This window comes from Buteo buteo, chromosome 13, assembly GCF_964188355.1.
Source record: "Buteo buteo chromosome 13, bButBut1.hap1.1, whole genome shotgun sequence".
Taxonomy (NCBI): Eukaryota; Metazoa; Chordata; class Aves; order Accipitriformes; family Accipitridae; genus Buteo; species Buteo buteo.
Window position 1 is genome coordinate 34,465,331 of NC_134183.1, and position 16,436 is coordinate 34,481,766.

Consider the following 16,436-nt stretch of genomic DNA (forward strand, 5'->3'; position numbering starts at 1 on the left):
AGTAGCCACCCTGGTTTAGATACTTAATTTCCATTTAGTCTCTTCAGGCTTTCTCTGCACTTAGTGAAAAGAGCTAGGGTTTTTCCAGAGGGTGACTCAGAGTTTCCTGATCTCAGCTGCTTCTCTCCCTCAGGTGACTGCAAAGGGAGCAGGTGCCTAACACTGGGTGGTACATATCCTCCCCTTCCTCATAAAGCCTGCACTTTATAGCCATTTAACAGATTGCTGATGTGCTGGGAGTTCAGGAACACTTAAGTACTTGTACATCCCCCGTGGAAATAGGCACTCAAACGTATGATTAGCTGTTTAGCTTCCTGTGTTCAAAACGTTTTCTCTTTCCTTGATTAGCTTCAGAGCATAATTAAAATATGCTGCCAACAAGGCTTCCTGTTGCTATAAAAAAAATGGGTCTGCCATAAACCACTTTTAAACCGGAAAGGATGTAATTTGCGGCAAGGCTTTATTACGACTCCTCTGCCAGTAACAGGTGAAACCCTGGGATCTGGCCAGGGGCTGGAAAAGCTGTGGCAGAAGGAAATCTCCTACCCGAGTAACACGGGACGAAGTCTGGGGTTTTTGCCTTCACGTGTCGCACCGATTTTATTTCTGTACTGTCCTTTATGACTTCACTCGCCATAACGACCCGGCTCAGGAAACGTCCGACCGTGCCCGCGCCGTCTCCCTTCGGGCGGGGCCGGGGCGGGGCCGGCCCCACCGCGGGCCCCGGGCACCCCCTGTCGGCCGCCAGCCGAGGAGGCCAGCCCCGCGGTGCGGAGGGGGAGTGTTGATGTTGACAACAGATGGGCATCGGCCAAAACACGTTTGAAACCTAGCCCACCAGAGCCCTAGATGCAAAAGCTTGCCGTTCTTGTTTAACTGAGCTGATTTAAGTTTTTAATTCAGCACCTAGTTTACAAATTGTTTCATTCTCCCGCAAACAATAGCAATGTCCCGGTTATTGATAGAAAAAAGCAGTAGTTCTACAAGATCTTGAGCGTGGGGATGTTGTGTGTACACACACACGAACTACCGCAGCATATTTCTGTAAAGGGAGGAGAGCATTGTTACCCTGTACACTTGCAAGACCCATCCAGTGCAGCTGTTATGGTAAAAGACATCTCTGCCTGAAATAATTACACAAATTCAGACCTGTTTTCTAGGTCTTCATCAATGGCACTGACTGGTTCAAGGGCCTGGAAGTGCAAAAGGAAACCTTTCACTCTGGTCAGTCGTTTACAGTGGGTAGAGGCAGGAGTTCTTCAGGAGCTGACAGCCTCTGGATGATGTGCACCAGGGGAGGTGGAGCCTTCCTTGTCCAGCCAAGATGAGTGGGAAGATAAAAAAGAAAAACTTCTGGCCCTGCTGTGAAAGGGGGAGGCGTGGAAGACAGGCGTGGATGAGACAGCACATAACAGCTTGCCATTCTTAAAGCAACAGAAATGGGTCAGTGCATTATACCACCCAAATTCACAAAATTTCCACAGGCTTCTGGGAGAGTAAATAACCCTGTTCAGTTTTATTTTTGTAGGGAAAGCAGCAGCAATTCAGCTGTAGTTACTTGAAAAAAAACCTCAACCAAGAGGGACTTAGATTTTTTTTTTTTTATTAGAGATTGATATCATGAGCAAATTTATAGCACATTGATTCATTCCTGCCATTTTGACAAAGGTCAAAGATATCTATTAGCACTCTGCCCAGCACTTCTGGCCTAAATCAGGTCATTCTGCATCACCTGTATAGTAATACAAAGTAGTTACTGAAATTCAGCAAATCTAATCTGAAAACTTTATCTTTCTTCTCTAATTTTGTATCATATAGTAGCTTATATTCTACCTCATCAGCAAAGACAAATTTCTGCATAGCTTTATGAGAAGTGTCCATGCTCCTTTAAATGAACAAATGAAAGAACAGATGCCTGAGTGCTGCTTGGCAGCAAGAGCACAGGAGTGGCAGGGCCCTTCAGGTACTTTGGGACTTTATGCAAAATATCTCAAGTACCTTGTGTCACAGCAGTATGAACTGTAAAAATCTAAAGGTACGAACTAAAGAATTCATTCTTTCTAGCATATTACATGGTCCTGTGATGAGAAGCTGACATTTGCCATGCAAAATCCAAGAAAGTTATGCTGTCCCTAATTCTACTGCCACTGAAGTCAGCAAAAAAAATCTCTCAGTCTGAAGTTTGGGACTGTACAGGGATCTAACTGCATTTGCCTTTACATGCCTTTCCATGTTTACAATGGAAAAACACCCATTTCCATGCAGTATCTACTTTATGTCTCTTTCAAATCTGAAAACATATTTTCATTATTTTGTCTACATGATGTTAAATTTCTTTTCCCTGCATGCTTCCATGTTTTAAAACCCCATGATGCAAAACCCAGCTTCCAGCATGAAACATACTTCAGAAAAAGAATGGTGTCCAAGGCCAATAAGATTCAGATTCTATTTATGGAAAACCCAGTCTAGCATTTTAATCAATTAAAGAAATATTTTCCCCTGCAACAATTTGGTGCCCAGGAGTAGATGAGCTGCTCCAGTCCATTTTCTCTGTCACATATTGTAACATGAAGGTAGAGTCTAACTTTCACAAACAGCAATTCCCATGCTCAGCTGTGTAAAGGAACCCTCTAGGCAGACATAAATATGTATAAAGGTGGGAGAAAAGAGGTAAAATGAATAGGGGATAATGAAAAGGGGAATTAAGTCTTTCTTGTATTTTCTGTGTTCAAGCAACCTACTAGTAATGACTAACGTCCTTTCTGAAACTGCTCATCTCCTTTAAAGCTTAAATGCCATCAGATGGGAAACATTTTATTCCATTCTCTCAAACACATACAAGAGTTTGTCTATAAACATTCACTAGTAAATAATATACATTTCTGATTAGCTTCACTCCTTATTTCCTACCCAATCAGCTTGTTTGATTACATTGCTGCTAGTGTATGAGAGATTGTTTAGTACTGATTTTACCTTGAATGATAAAAAATACTCAACACCTCCCCTAAAATACACCTAATTCGTTTATCAGCAGTTAGTAATTCTAAACATCCATCATAAATATTTTGCCTAGATTTTATTCTACTTGTGAAGCATAAAAAACAATTACTATTTTATTGTGGAAATTTAGTTTCTATAACCATCACTAACAAGGGAGCACATTCTGGCATAAAGCAAGTTCTATTATAAAAAAGGAGCAGGTCATAAAGAAGAGCAGATCATTGGCTTTGATTGCATTGACTGAATACTGAAGGTAACTTCACTGGATAACAAAATTAATTCTTGCTTATCATTGCCCTTCCCTTAGGAAAAGATTTGAAAGTTTTTACTTAAATGAACATCACTGATTTAAGTGCCTACAGTCAACAGAGCCTGGGGAACAGGGTGACTTTTGAGGGTGAATAGGTTTTTCAGTATTCCCTATGTATCTACAAGTCAGTACAAATTCAGACCAACAGGATAAGCAGATTCTAGATTCTCTTCTGTGGGTCAGTTGTATACTTCTTACAACAGTCAGATGAGTTGACACCTGAATCCAGGTAAAACACAAAGAAATAGAAGGTTTCAGGGTTATAGAGAACACAGACATCATAGAAAGCATTATACATATGTAACAGCTTCATTGATTTTACTCAGGAACAAATCAAAATTTAATGCCAAATATTCAATGAACTGGAGCAATATGCTTATGCAATGTAGCAGGTTATCAGGCTTGTCTTTGTCCAGTGAAAGTGAAAAATGATATCTCATGGGAAAATCTTTATGAAATATTACTGGTGAGGGCTGGAAACACTGAATAGTCTCATAAAATGCCAATAAGAAACTGAAACTCAGCTTGAAGTGTACCAGTATTGCTGAGAAAAAGCCTCAACATTTTTTCTAGAATACAATGCTGGAACTGTCTTACCTTAGGATCTACAGAATTACTTAGATTCAAATGGGTTCTTGTTGTTCAAGTCTTTTTTTTAATAATGTTTTAATTTTCTGTTGTTTTAATGACAGCGTTTCTAATTGGATTGATAGGATTTTTTTCTGCTCACTGTTCAGCTGTAGTTATAATGCTGTGGGCCAACATGGTACTGATAAGCAGTACAATGGACTAGAGAGCTGTTACGTACAAAGCTCACTTCAGACATTAATGGAAAAACAGATGCATCTTTCACAACAGTGGTGTATAGAGAACTCAAGACTGCCAATAACTTTGTCAAGCAGACTTGTAACACTGTAGGAGAGAATGGAACCAGAAAATATTTTAAAGGCTATCAGGATCATGAAATATACCACACAACAGGTAATTCATTATCTACATTTCCCATGCTTGCAGAGAAATGAGCTCCACTGCTCAGTTCAGCCAATTACCTGGAAAAGCAAGCTTCTGCACACAGATAACCGGGATGAAATTCAACAGCAGAGCAGAGTGGATTTCCTAGCAACTTCAGAGGGTTTAACAGACACTCGATTAGCCTGGGCAGTTTAGGTAAGCTGATGAAAGGATCCTAAAGAAGGCTGGAACTGGCTTGAGAAAGGAATAAAATAGAAGAGAGGGAGATTATTTAATTGAAAGAAATATGATGGGCAGAATAACTCTGCTTGTACTGCTTGCTCTGAAAAAAAACGGGGACTGTGAGCTCTGTTACCTGGAAGTAAGAAGAATGTGTGAGTCTCAGTCAAGGCCTGGCAAATTGCTGCCCTGTCAGTGACTTTCTGTGATTAAATCTTAAACTTCAAAAGGGAAAAGGACTGAGGGACTTAAAAGGAGTCTGCTGGTGTCTCTGTATCTGCAAGGCCACCATTCTTAACGGTGACAGGAAAGCATCTGATCTTCCTCCAGTGAATTAATATTATCAGTATGGTTAAAGGATATCTGATCAGGAAGATAATTTCATAGTTTTGTTGCTATGGACGTACACTCACTCTGACAGGCCAGTTGTAAGATCACAGCCAGGTTATGCAGACACAGACATAAAGAATGGAAATTGAATTTCCTCTAAACAAAGATTTACATTCCATAGATTACTCTGCAAGTGCCCTTAATCTACATTCTTGAAGCCATGGCAGTAGCAGAGGTGTGTAGGTTGGCCATGCATTCAGGCTGTCAGACCCTGGAACACCAAAGCCAGAGATGAACAGTGAGAAGACAAGGATATGTTGTCAGGAGAGACAGAGCATTCTGGGTTATGCTATGGTGGTTCTTCTAGCAGTGATAGTTTAACATCAGTAGCTAGAGCTAGGGAGGACAAATAAGTCACACTGTTGCAGTGGTTTAGGATGAAGCAGCTTACCTTAAATAGGCAATGCTGCCATGAACTGGCAGCCCTGAAACCAAGCATGAAATGCTTTTTTCTGTTCTGTCTGGTAGGACTTAGGGTACAAATGATTCTCACAAACAGAGTCTTCACAGCTTCTCCAACTTTTTAAATGACCTTCTGGTGTATTCTGTCAATGCAGAACTGGAGAAAAAAAAAAAAAAAAGATGGTGATTTGGCATCAAGCAAATATAATTGTGACAAGGACTTAAACACTCTGCCTAAAGGGTAGATATGTTTTATCTTGAAAATGGAAGAAAGCCAAGTGATTTCTCCCCAAATCTGACTCTTCTGAACAGCATTAGAGGACAACCACCTGTGGGTGGGAGCAAATCTTGCAGCAAGACAGAAGGAACACATATCCAAGGGACTGGTGTATAAACTGCCTTGTTAGTAGATGTTTCACATAAGTTTTATAGGGCTGAACATGATGAAAACCTAAAAATTCCCATGATGTGTCCCAGGGGTTGCAGCTCTGTATTGCACACTCTGGGTTTCTTTGAAGAATTCTGGGATATGGTGAAACCAGACCCAGAACTGCCCCCAGACTGATGTGTTCAGGTCACTCCTCTGTTGCGGAAGATTGACTTTTTATTTGTGCAAATAGCCTGGGCTTTCACCCACCAGGCTAGGTCTGTAAGACAGGAACATTTCATGATTTCCGGAAGCAGAAACCTGACATGAGTGGGAGAGCTCATGCTGTAGGCCACCCCATTGTCATGTCGTATCTCCAAGTGACTGCAAGGTGATCAATATCTCTAAATGTGATAAAAGAGCTTTTCTTCCTGAAACCTAGATTCCTTGTCTTGCACTGAGTTCAGCTTTGGGTTTTTTGTTCCCTCAGTACATATATCTAGCCTCAATTCAGGGCAGGCTTCTCTCCACTAGGCCAGGTAAATGCTTCTAAGGATTTCCCCCCAAAAAAGTCCATCAAACTGATCAGCTCTTTTCACAGAGATGTGCTGTGTTACAGCAGTAACGACTACTATTCATCTTACGGCTTTGTAGTTACTATGCTGTGGCTTGTAGCAGGATAAACCCCAGTTAATGAAATTTGAGAATTATAGCTTATATTTTCCTCAGGGTAAAAAAAAAAAAAATCAGGCAGTGCAACTTTATAAATTATAGAGTAGCATATTTCAGTTGTAAGGGACCTACAATGATGATTGAGTCCAACTGCCTGACCAATTCAGGGCTGGTCAAAAGTTAAAGCATGTTATTAAGGGCCTTATCCAAATGCCTCTTTCTTAAACACTGACAGGCTTGGGGCATCAACCACCTCTCTAGGAAGCCTGTTCCAGAGTTTGACCACCCTCTCAGTAAAGAAATGCTTCCTAATGTCAAGTCTGAACCCCCCCTGACACAGCTTTGAACCATTCACACTGGATACAAGGGAGAAGAGATCAGCACCTCCCTCTCCCCTTCCCCTCCTCAGGAAGCTGTAGAGAGCAATGAGGTCGCTTCTCAGCCTCATTTTCTCCAAACTAGGTAAACCCAAAGTCCTTAGCTGCTCTTTATCTACAAAGAATTGTTCATTTCAGATTCCCTGCTTAGAAACAACAGCATAATTATCAAAGCACTTCATGCAACAATCTCTGTTCTGGTAGCCTTGATAGAAGAATATTTTCTGCACTTTGGTCCCACGCTTAATGTAGTCTAATTTCATGGTAATTCTCATGTATCCTAAATTAATTCATTGCATATAAAAGTTATATCGACCTCTAAGGTGAATAACACACATACTGAGAAAAGCTATTCTCTGTATCCTCTTTGTGCTCTAAGTAAATTTAAATAGGAAAGATTAAAAATAAACATAATTTTTATTTTCAAATAAAAATGAGGCTTTGTAAAGCAAAGTTTCCACAAAACTCAAATTCAGTAAGGATCACTTCTATCAAGGTTAAAGAGAGAAGAAAACAAATTTAATTCCCTCATACACAGTCCTGGCACTATACTTGTTCACAGAAGGAACGTATTTCAGCCATTGATAAAATACATTTACATCCGTTGCAAAAAGTAAAATTTGAGAAAAGCTATGGATCTATGTGCCCATTTTTTGTCATTTTGTACATTGTTTTATTCCTCAAAAAAAAATTCTATGAGTCATCACATGGATAATTAACTACTACTACCACCTTAACCGGGCATTACAATGTCACTAGTTATTCTTTGGAAGAATAACTCCTAGGATTTATCTGCTTGTCATTTTCATTCAAGACACAAGGCTAAAACTGTCAAGTTAGACACCATATGCCATGGCCCATGACTTGCACTAATAGCAATAGTGGGAGTTTCCTCTATAACTGTGCCATACCATGGTCTGATAGTCATGCAGAAACCTGCAACAAGGTGATTTTGATTTCCAAAAGTGTGGCAGCATTGATCTATGCACTGCAGAACACTTACTGGCAGGTTTTATTAAACAAGTAGTTCTTAATAACATTTCCCCCCACCCAGACAGGCATGCAAGAGAGTCCTTCCCCAAAGAGCACAGACCAGAAACAATCTTAAACTGAAAAGAGAGGAAGGACTAGTGCTCTAATGCACCTGAAATACATGTTCTTGGGGCTTCCTAGCTGGTTGCAGCATGTGCCGCAGGTACAGTACGTATGAAGCTTAAATGTGCCAGATGATGTTGCTCTGTTGAAGCAGCAACCTGCTAGTACAAACAAGGCTCATGAGAATGAATGAGGCAGCGAGCCAAGGGCATTTCAAAAAGGATAATTCACCTTGTCAAAACATGCTAGATCTTGATTCAGAGTGTTTAAAAACAGGTGTGTTGGCAGACATCATTTCCCTGTATTTCCCATGCCATGAGCTACAAAGACTGAGGTGTCACTGGAGGAGGAGTTTCTAGGTTCAGCCCTGATAACAACACACACAGTTGCCTGCAGGCCACACTGTCATACTGCCACAGGCTGTGAGAGCCCGTGAGCTTAAGACAGCTCCAAGGAGCCGCATGTGGAGGCTCTCTGGGTGTTCCTCCCTTGGCCCCCCAGCCCCATTCCCAGGCAGACACTGCAACAGGGGGTAGGAGGGAGCCATTCTCCAGTTCTAGGTGGGGAATTCTGCAGCGGGAGCTGCCAGGTAGAGGGATCTTATGCTGCACACGCAGGGATGTGTGAAGCACATAAGAACAGCGGCCTCTGGCTGACTTCCTCCTCTCCAGATCAACACACACTGAATCTCTAGTTGTTTCTATCAGCTTTCACCTAGACTTTATGTGACTTAAGATTTGACTTGGAAATGTTCCTGTTTTGAAGAAAGTTAAGACAGACAGCCAGTTCAGCAGCTTCACCTAGTCCTTGCAGATTAAATACTAAAAAGAAAAGTCACAAATAACAGAAGACTATCATCTGAGTAGTAAAATTTAGTTGAACATTTCTTCTACAGGAAGGTGGCACACTGATGGGTTTGGCCTCAACATCTTGATGGGTAGGACATGTAATTGTGAGAGTTACATCTTTAAGTAGAACACATTTCAGAGTGGTATCACTAATCAGCAGCACCTAATTAAGAAACAGATGTTGCTTTTGGTACACTGAAATACATTTGAAGCAAAGCTCAAAGCTAGACCCTTCATCCTTAGACTCTGTCCTCAGCATTTCTGCATACAGAAGAAGCACAGCTCTTTCTAAAATTTCATTTTAGAAGGACCCAGCATTTCAGAAGCTAGGCTGTAGTTTTCTCTCCACTAAGTCGGTGTGATTTTGCAGAAGTATTTTCTGAAATGAGGAAGTGTTCTACATTTTTACTCTCCATTTAAAAAACAAAGCCTGCTACGGCCCAGACCCTGCAAAGCTTCATACAGAAGATCTGTGATTACCTGCCTTATCTCAGAGCTCCTTATGCCCAAAGAATATTCAGAGAACAAAAGTAATTTGGAATATCGGGGGGGGGGGGAAGAAATCTGTTAATGAAACTGATAGCAGTAAGAAGAATCTGATTCCAGGAGCCAATGTAAATAGCCCTGTAGACTTCAGGCAACTTTGGGAAAAGGCTCAAGACTTTGCAGAAGTGCTGTTTTTGGTCTTGGGGAGCAGAAAGAAAGGATGAAAACAGACAGTGACAATTTTGTTATCAGGAGGAAACTGAATGACTGAAATTTCATTTAAAAGAAAATTAGAAGAAAAGTCACAGGATACTGTAATTATACCCTGGAATAAAGATGAAGCTTTGGGGGATTTTGTGGATCGACCCTCCCCCAGCATTAAATATCTGCCATTAATGGTTTACAACCAGAGAAGTGTAGCAAACTAGGTTAAAAGTGCTTGGAGAACAACACTGGCTCACAGCAGCAGGCAGGAAGAGTATGAGAAAAGCAAGGATTTTCTTTGACAAAATTCCTTCCAAGTCAGGGAATCCTTGGCATGAGAAAACAAACACTTTAACTACTGCTCCTAAACACAAAGAGTTTAAACATATGGCCAGATATTACTATATAAAGAAAAACAATTTTAAGTTATTGCTGTCACACACATATTCCCACTGGGAAAAGTAGAAATGGGCTCACGTGACCATAACAGATTCTCTGGCACTTTGTAAAAATTGTTACATGGTGAGGAGAATGAAATTAAACCCTTTATTGTTTAGCTATCTCATCCTCTCTCATTCCCTTAGGCAAGCTTTAAGTTTGAATCCAGCCTCAGCCCCCCTCCCTCCCACATCCCCCAGGGCCAGCAGCTTCCCACTGGAGCAGCCAATGTGGAACACATGGCACTTGTATGCTGGGAACCTCCTCCACCCCAAACACTTAAGAGAAAACAGGCTGCAATTTACTTGCAGCACATGTTTCACTTGAGGCTTTGCTCTACCCGAAAGCATGGCAGGACCTAATACTGCAGCTGTTGGGACACTTGTGGGTTTTTTGCTACCCACACATGTAAAGTAAAAGATGCTTTCCTCTGTTTTCTAGCACTTAAAAATATCTTTTGTCACTTAATTTGTCTCAAAATAACAAATATAATGAAAGTTCTGGAAAATGCTTCTTCTAGCACCAGTCTTATAAGGACCTGCATGGACAAGTCATTGAAAAGGAAGAAGGGATATCAGGGAATACCTTTTCCAGGCCATAGGTGTGGGAAGCACAGGTCTTCCCATGATCAGCAGCACCATCCTCAGAGCTGAGTATGAAACCAGCCACGTGATCCAGCAGGGTCTGTATTTTCCTCTCACCTGAATAAATGATAAAAGAAACTTCCTAGGCAGCAGTCTTGTTCTATCCTTCATCCATTTATATGCAGACGATCAGTCCTGTAAACACAGGGAGGGCAGGGGCCAGCCCCTCCCAAATGTCTCTGGGGCTAAAAATACCTGAAAACTGTTGTTTTGCTTTCATGGAGAAAATCCCATCTCTGGTCTCCAGGACAGAGATTGCTTTTCCTTTCCGTGCCAGAGCAGTGTCTGCCTCATCAGCACTCCTCAGACAGTAGGGCCAGGATCAGAAAGCCGTCAACTTATTCCTGCTGCTTTTAATTAAGCAGAACTCATCAGCAAACTGAAGGCCACCAAATGGCATAGGAACTAATAAGCATAGTACTCTGGCTTCTGATATTCCTAGTATTGAGCTATGTAGCAGCAGCACCCTCACTCTCTGTGCTGTTTGCCCTTATTTGCTATTTACTGTGATCAGCTGAAGTTGGGAAGAACAACTGATCTTAAGTAATTAAAATATTATACTCAGCAATTTACTGCTCAGCAACTTTCCTAAAGCAATGAAGTGATAGCATTCAACAGCAACCAAACTGGCAGTCAGACCAGAGGAGCTTCAGCCCCCAGATACTTAATCCACATTGTCCATTCAAAGATCAGCTGTGTCAGGCAGGCTGAAAGTCATTAACAACTGCCCCACTTCACCTGTAAACAATTTGACCTCCTCTAAGAATATAATTCAAATCTCTTTTGCTTTCTGTTAGATCTGAGTTAAATGTCCTTGGAAGTTGTAGAGAACCTGAGCAACCCTGGGCTTGAGTCAGTTTTCTAAAAGAAACTTGCAAAATGAATTCCAGGTCTCTAGATTTTTTAAAATTTTTTTTTTTTTTAAGTATTGCACTGGTATCAGGGAACTGTTACAACAGTTACAGTGATACAAGCCCTTGAAGGATGGTTTCAGTGGTATGTGATCTTATTGGGATCATGAGCACATTTGACTCCCTGAAGAGAGTGGCAGACAAGGGAAAAGAGCACTCTTGGACTTGTGCTATTACGCTGAATGCTCTGATTTTAAATATTTTTGAAAACCATTTCATAAATCAGTTTAAGTTAGCAGCACTTCATGTCCTCCAGGCAAAGAAATCCTTTATGGTTTGTCTATGTGGCAAGATAGCATTAAAAGAAAGAATTAACTGAGGACTGCTATTAGTGAATGACTGACAGTAAGATGGAAGATTGATTTGATCACAGGAAATGCAAACAAATTATACCTTTGGGGGGTCAGTGAAAAGCTCAGCATTAAAATAAATCACCATCAGACCCTAGACATGGGGCAGCTGGGAAGGGGCTAGTCCTTCCTCCTCTCAGTTTTGCTGGCTTTACCTCTGTGTGATCCTGCTGACTTCAGGCTTTCACTGCACAAGTGAGAACAGAATCACATACCATATATATGCCCTGCTATCTTTCACCTAACTTTGCAATTGTAACTCCAGAGTTTCCAACATTAATGTTTCTATACATCCTGAACATCCTTTTCACTGGGGCGCTTGAGCTCCACACAAAAAAATACAGTGCTTTAAGAAAGGTCTTTTATGAGGGAATTGCTGGTATATTCTTGTTCATTTCTTTTATGCTTCTCTTGAATCAACGTCTCACTTAAAATCTGTAATGTCAAGAACAGTAGCAATTTCCTTCTTCAGAGCTCCCAAAGCAGATTTCATGTCTTTTTCATTTTTACTAGATTTTTTTCAATACTGATCCTTTTATAGAGTGCGGTTCCCTTGCCACCCCTTTATTTCTCCATCGATACTGGTGCTAGTCAGAATACAAATCCATTTATCATAGTTCTTCTCAATCCCATTTCTATGCAACTGAAACACCATAAAATATTGACCAAAGAAAGCTAATATAGCAGACTTGGAATATTGCATCTCATAAAAGCTTATTAAAACATTTAGTAGATAGCATTGCATCATTCCAATTTGTTTCATCTTTTATCTTTTGTCCTGCTGTAGATTACACTTTACTCCAAAACTCCATTTTCCTTCTCTCCTAGAAGTCAAGCGCCCATCAGGTTTCTGCCATCTCCAAATTCAGCTTGTCTTAATGTAACAAATCAATTTTCTAAACCCATTCTTGCAGATGTTTGAAGCAGAAACAGCAGCCAAGTCAAGATAAGGCTTTGGCTGTGTACAACTGATATGGAGATCCCTCTCCTGTTACCAGCAACTACTGTTGGTATTGGAGTTTCTCTCTGAAGCCCAGACTATTTATACAAGGCAAGTCTGCAGATTATGCCATTTTTGGACAAGGAATGCAGGGCTGGAAGAGGCCTCCTGTCTCTGAGCATGATCCCTCTCTATTGCAAACATTGCATTATCCAATTCCCCATCATCATCTTATCCTGCTGCATCATGAAAGTAAGTCAAGTTTCAGCTCAACTTCTCGCAGAGGAAAGCTGTTCTAGATCCCAATCACTGCTGCAAACCCTTCCAGGCTAAATTTATTCATGGCCAGTCCAGGCTCGTCTGTCCTTACACCAATGTTTTCCTGAACCTCACACAATTCTTTCCCTTCTTCCTTCCCACCAGTGTTCACCCTCCAATGCTCTACAGAGGACAGTTATTTCAGCCTGTCTGCAGATAAAAATCACAGTCTTTTAGTCTTCTCTTGTAGAAGGCAACAGTCCTACCCTTGCCTGTGACAGGAGATCTCACTAGTGCTTTGTATAAAAGCAGGAATATTTCTTGTATCTGAGGGACACAGATCCAAAACATGTCTTTTTCAGGACTGCTTATGGTGATCTCATGATTGACTACTAAGTCTAAGCCACCCCCCCGCAATGGCTCACTCTTTGGTGCAGAGGGTTTTGTTCTTGCTCCTAATTGCAAGACCATGCATTTTGCAGCTCTGAATTTCTTCTGATTTCTTTTACTTCAGACCTCAAGGAGGACAGGTTTTTTTTCCTTGTCTTAAAGGAGGAATTTTTCTCTGCCCTCATCCAAATTCTTCCACACAGTGTTTCAAGCAAAGCATTTCTTTATGTTAGAGGGGAGAGGCAGAATACTTTTATTTTGGTCATCAACAGAAACCCAAATAAATTATATTTTCTGGACAGAGGCTGCAGAAAGCTGTGTGGAAACAGTCCATTCATACTGTTGAAATGAATTGCCATCAGGACTTTGCAAATGAAAATATATGTTCACATCACTGATCCTTCAAAGGGTAGGTGTGAGCAGAGACATAAAGATGCACTGTATGTGAAAGGAGCCCCAGAAGCACACACACCACTGCTTTGCATGAGTCTCTGAACCATGAGCTGCAATGTCACCTGACAAAGTCCATCAGGTTTACTTATACTGAGCCCCATACTGGACAGGCCATCCTTTCACCAGTATGCTTGGCATCTATAGCCAGTTTCTCTAGATAGTGACTAGTCAGGAGGAAACATTTCAAAAAAGAGAGAGAATATCATGACTCACTGCTCCTAGTTACACTCATTACTCTCCTCTATAAAGATGCTAATTTTCTGGGCCAAAACTTTTTCTCTCTCTTTCCCATTCTCTTTGCTCTCTTTCTTTGCCTGAATCACAATCAAAATCCTCACTATTTGGTAACTGGCTAGCAGATAGTTAGATTGCAATTAGACATACATACATGGTACCACCTGCTACGTGCTTTTTATTTCTTTTTGGCTCTGGAACAGCTGTTGGTTTCAATTTTTGCAAATTCAGAGTGAAGGAGAGGAGGGTTGTTTTTTTTTCTTCACATACTTTATTTCTTCTGCAGGATATCAGGGCACGTAACAAACTCAGAAGAAAATTTAAGATATAGGTAATCATAATGTTTTACATAAGTTTTGTCAGTGAAACAGTAGACATTTAATGAGTTTACTTAAGGAGTCCAAAAAATTATATAGGCCCACAACCACATCTGTTTGTCCCTAGGTTGTTTTGGGGTTTTTTTGAACCTTCTTCTGATTTTAACAACATGCACAAAGTAAGCCAAACATCTGGAAGTTTTATAAACCAGTAGATAGGATATGAAATGATAAAGCAACCAATGCATCAAAAACCTGCCAAAAAGCGAGACAGAAAAATCTCATTGCTTTATCTTGAATACCTCGTTTAAAACTGGGGGAGATGAAGATATACAGTGCATGATTTCCATGTTTTTCAATTCACTGACCCGTAAGTTAATCCTTGAATTTATCAATAATAGGGTATAATTTTTTGAAAAGCATTGATACATGTCAACTTAATTTTAATATTTTTTGTCTAGTCACCTGTAAAAATGCAGGTAACAATCATAACTTCCTACTACTTGATGTTGTGACAAACACAATTCTGAGTTATCTGGGGGAAATTAATCATGCTACTGCAAAAGATGCTCACTGAAGTAATGGCTCTTTCCTCTTGGGGACACACACTGAAATATACAGGCTTACTTGAGGTGTACAAACTGGGGTCTGGTAGCAGAATCTAGTCTGCACCACTGTATTAAAATCTTCACAAAAACTTGAGAGCTGCTCACTGTTGACACGGTTCCAACTAGTAAGTATAAACAAAAAGCATCTTACTTCATGGGATTTGTTTGGTTTTATTTTGGGATTGTTTTCCCCTCAAACATTCTACATTAAAAAACCAGAGTTGGTGATAAGCATAGGTTCCCTGTTAGAAGGGTTCTACTTTAGCATTGGGTAGGAGAATACTTACTATTCCCTCATCCAATTGCTGGGCAGAAGTAGTGTTTAAACACACAAGAAACATCTGTAAAACCTGTCTAAGAGCCAGAAAGGGATTTTGAGTTGTGAGGCTGGTAGGCACTGTTGCCCTGTGGCCAAGTTTTCTGAAGCAGTATAAATTTCCTTGCAAAACTATAAAGTTGTAACTGACTCCCTCCACCGTCGCTAATGCATAGAAAATCCAATGCCATGCTCTCCCTTTCCTTTTTTCCCCTTGCCTAATATCTTTGCTATTCCAAACTGTAACCAGTTCATAGCTCTTTTCCCAGCACTCACTGCTGCTGCACATCTCCAGTCACATACAACTGGAAAGCACCCTGTGATGAGCAGGCTGTACCTGTGCTACAATGCTGGACCTCTATCCCTGCAGTGAGACAACCTGGCTGGCACCAGGGATGAGGTTCTGACACCTGAGTGGACTCTAAGCTGATTGGGATTTTTGCCCTGCTTCAGTAAGATTTAAGCCATATAGCTCAATGACAAGTGCTTACGGTTGTTTTCAAGGAGGCAAAGTACAAAAGAAATAAGTGTGTAGTGACAGAGTTGCAGATGTATTTAGGCACTCAGTGATGTGAACAGACTTGATAGACACTCTTTAAATGTGATTTTAAACAGCATCTAAATTATGTAGCTTGCACTTATAGCTCAGGTGCTTTTGCAGTCTGCACTACTTAAGTCTATCTATATAGGCAGTTACATGCCTTCCTGAATTCAGCCCCTTAATTCACCTCTCACTAAAATCTATAGCAAAACATACGCCAATTTCAGTCACACGCCATGCCCTCAGCTACATCTAGTCAAATAGCCAGTTATCTCCAACCCCTTCCCCTGACTTCTAGACAGAGGTGCACCTCACCCAACCTCTTCTGAGTATTGTAATGTGAACATCAGTACTTACTGAAAAGACACCAAAATGTCCCACATAAGCTAGTGCCAACTCCAGCCATTGACCAGGAAGTATGGAAAGCCACAAAATCCTCAGCCCCATTGGTATATAAGCAGCATAACCTTTGAGACCTCATGATTCAGCTATGTGTTCGCATGCAGGGACTCTGGTGACTTAAGAGATTGAAAGGGGCAATCCCTGTCAAAGCCTTTTGCTTTACCACTGAAATGACAAGTGTTACAAGGTTAGGTTTTTTCCTTAAATTCCAGTAAGAAAACTCATTACTGACATGGAACATCACAGAGCTGAGCTAACATTGAACTTTGGGGTGAAATTATAAATTATTCTA

The 16,436-nt window shown here is 40.8% G+C and overlaps 1 protein-coding gene across 1 annotated transcript in view; it reads left to right on the forward strand.

Moving 5' to 3' along the window:
- The window catches only part of TLN2 (talin 2), a 234,034-nt gene that overhangs the window by 882 nt on the left and 216,716 nt on the right, over nt 1–16,436 (forward strand). The window lies entirely within an intron of this gene.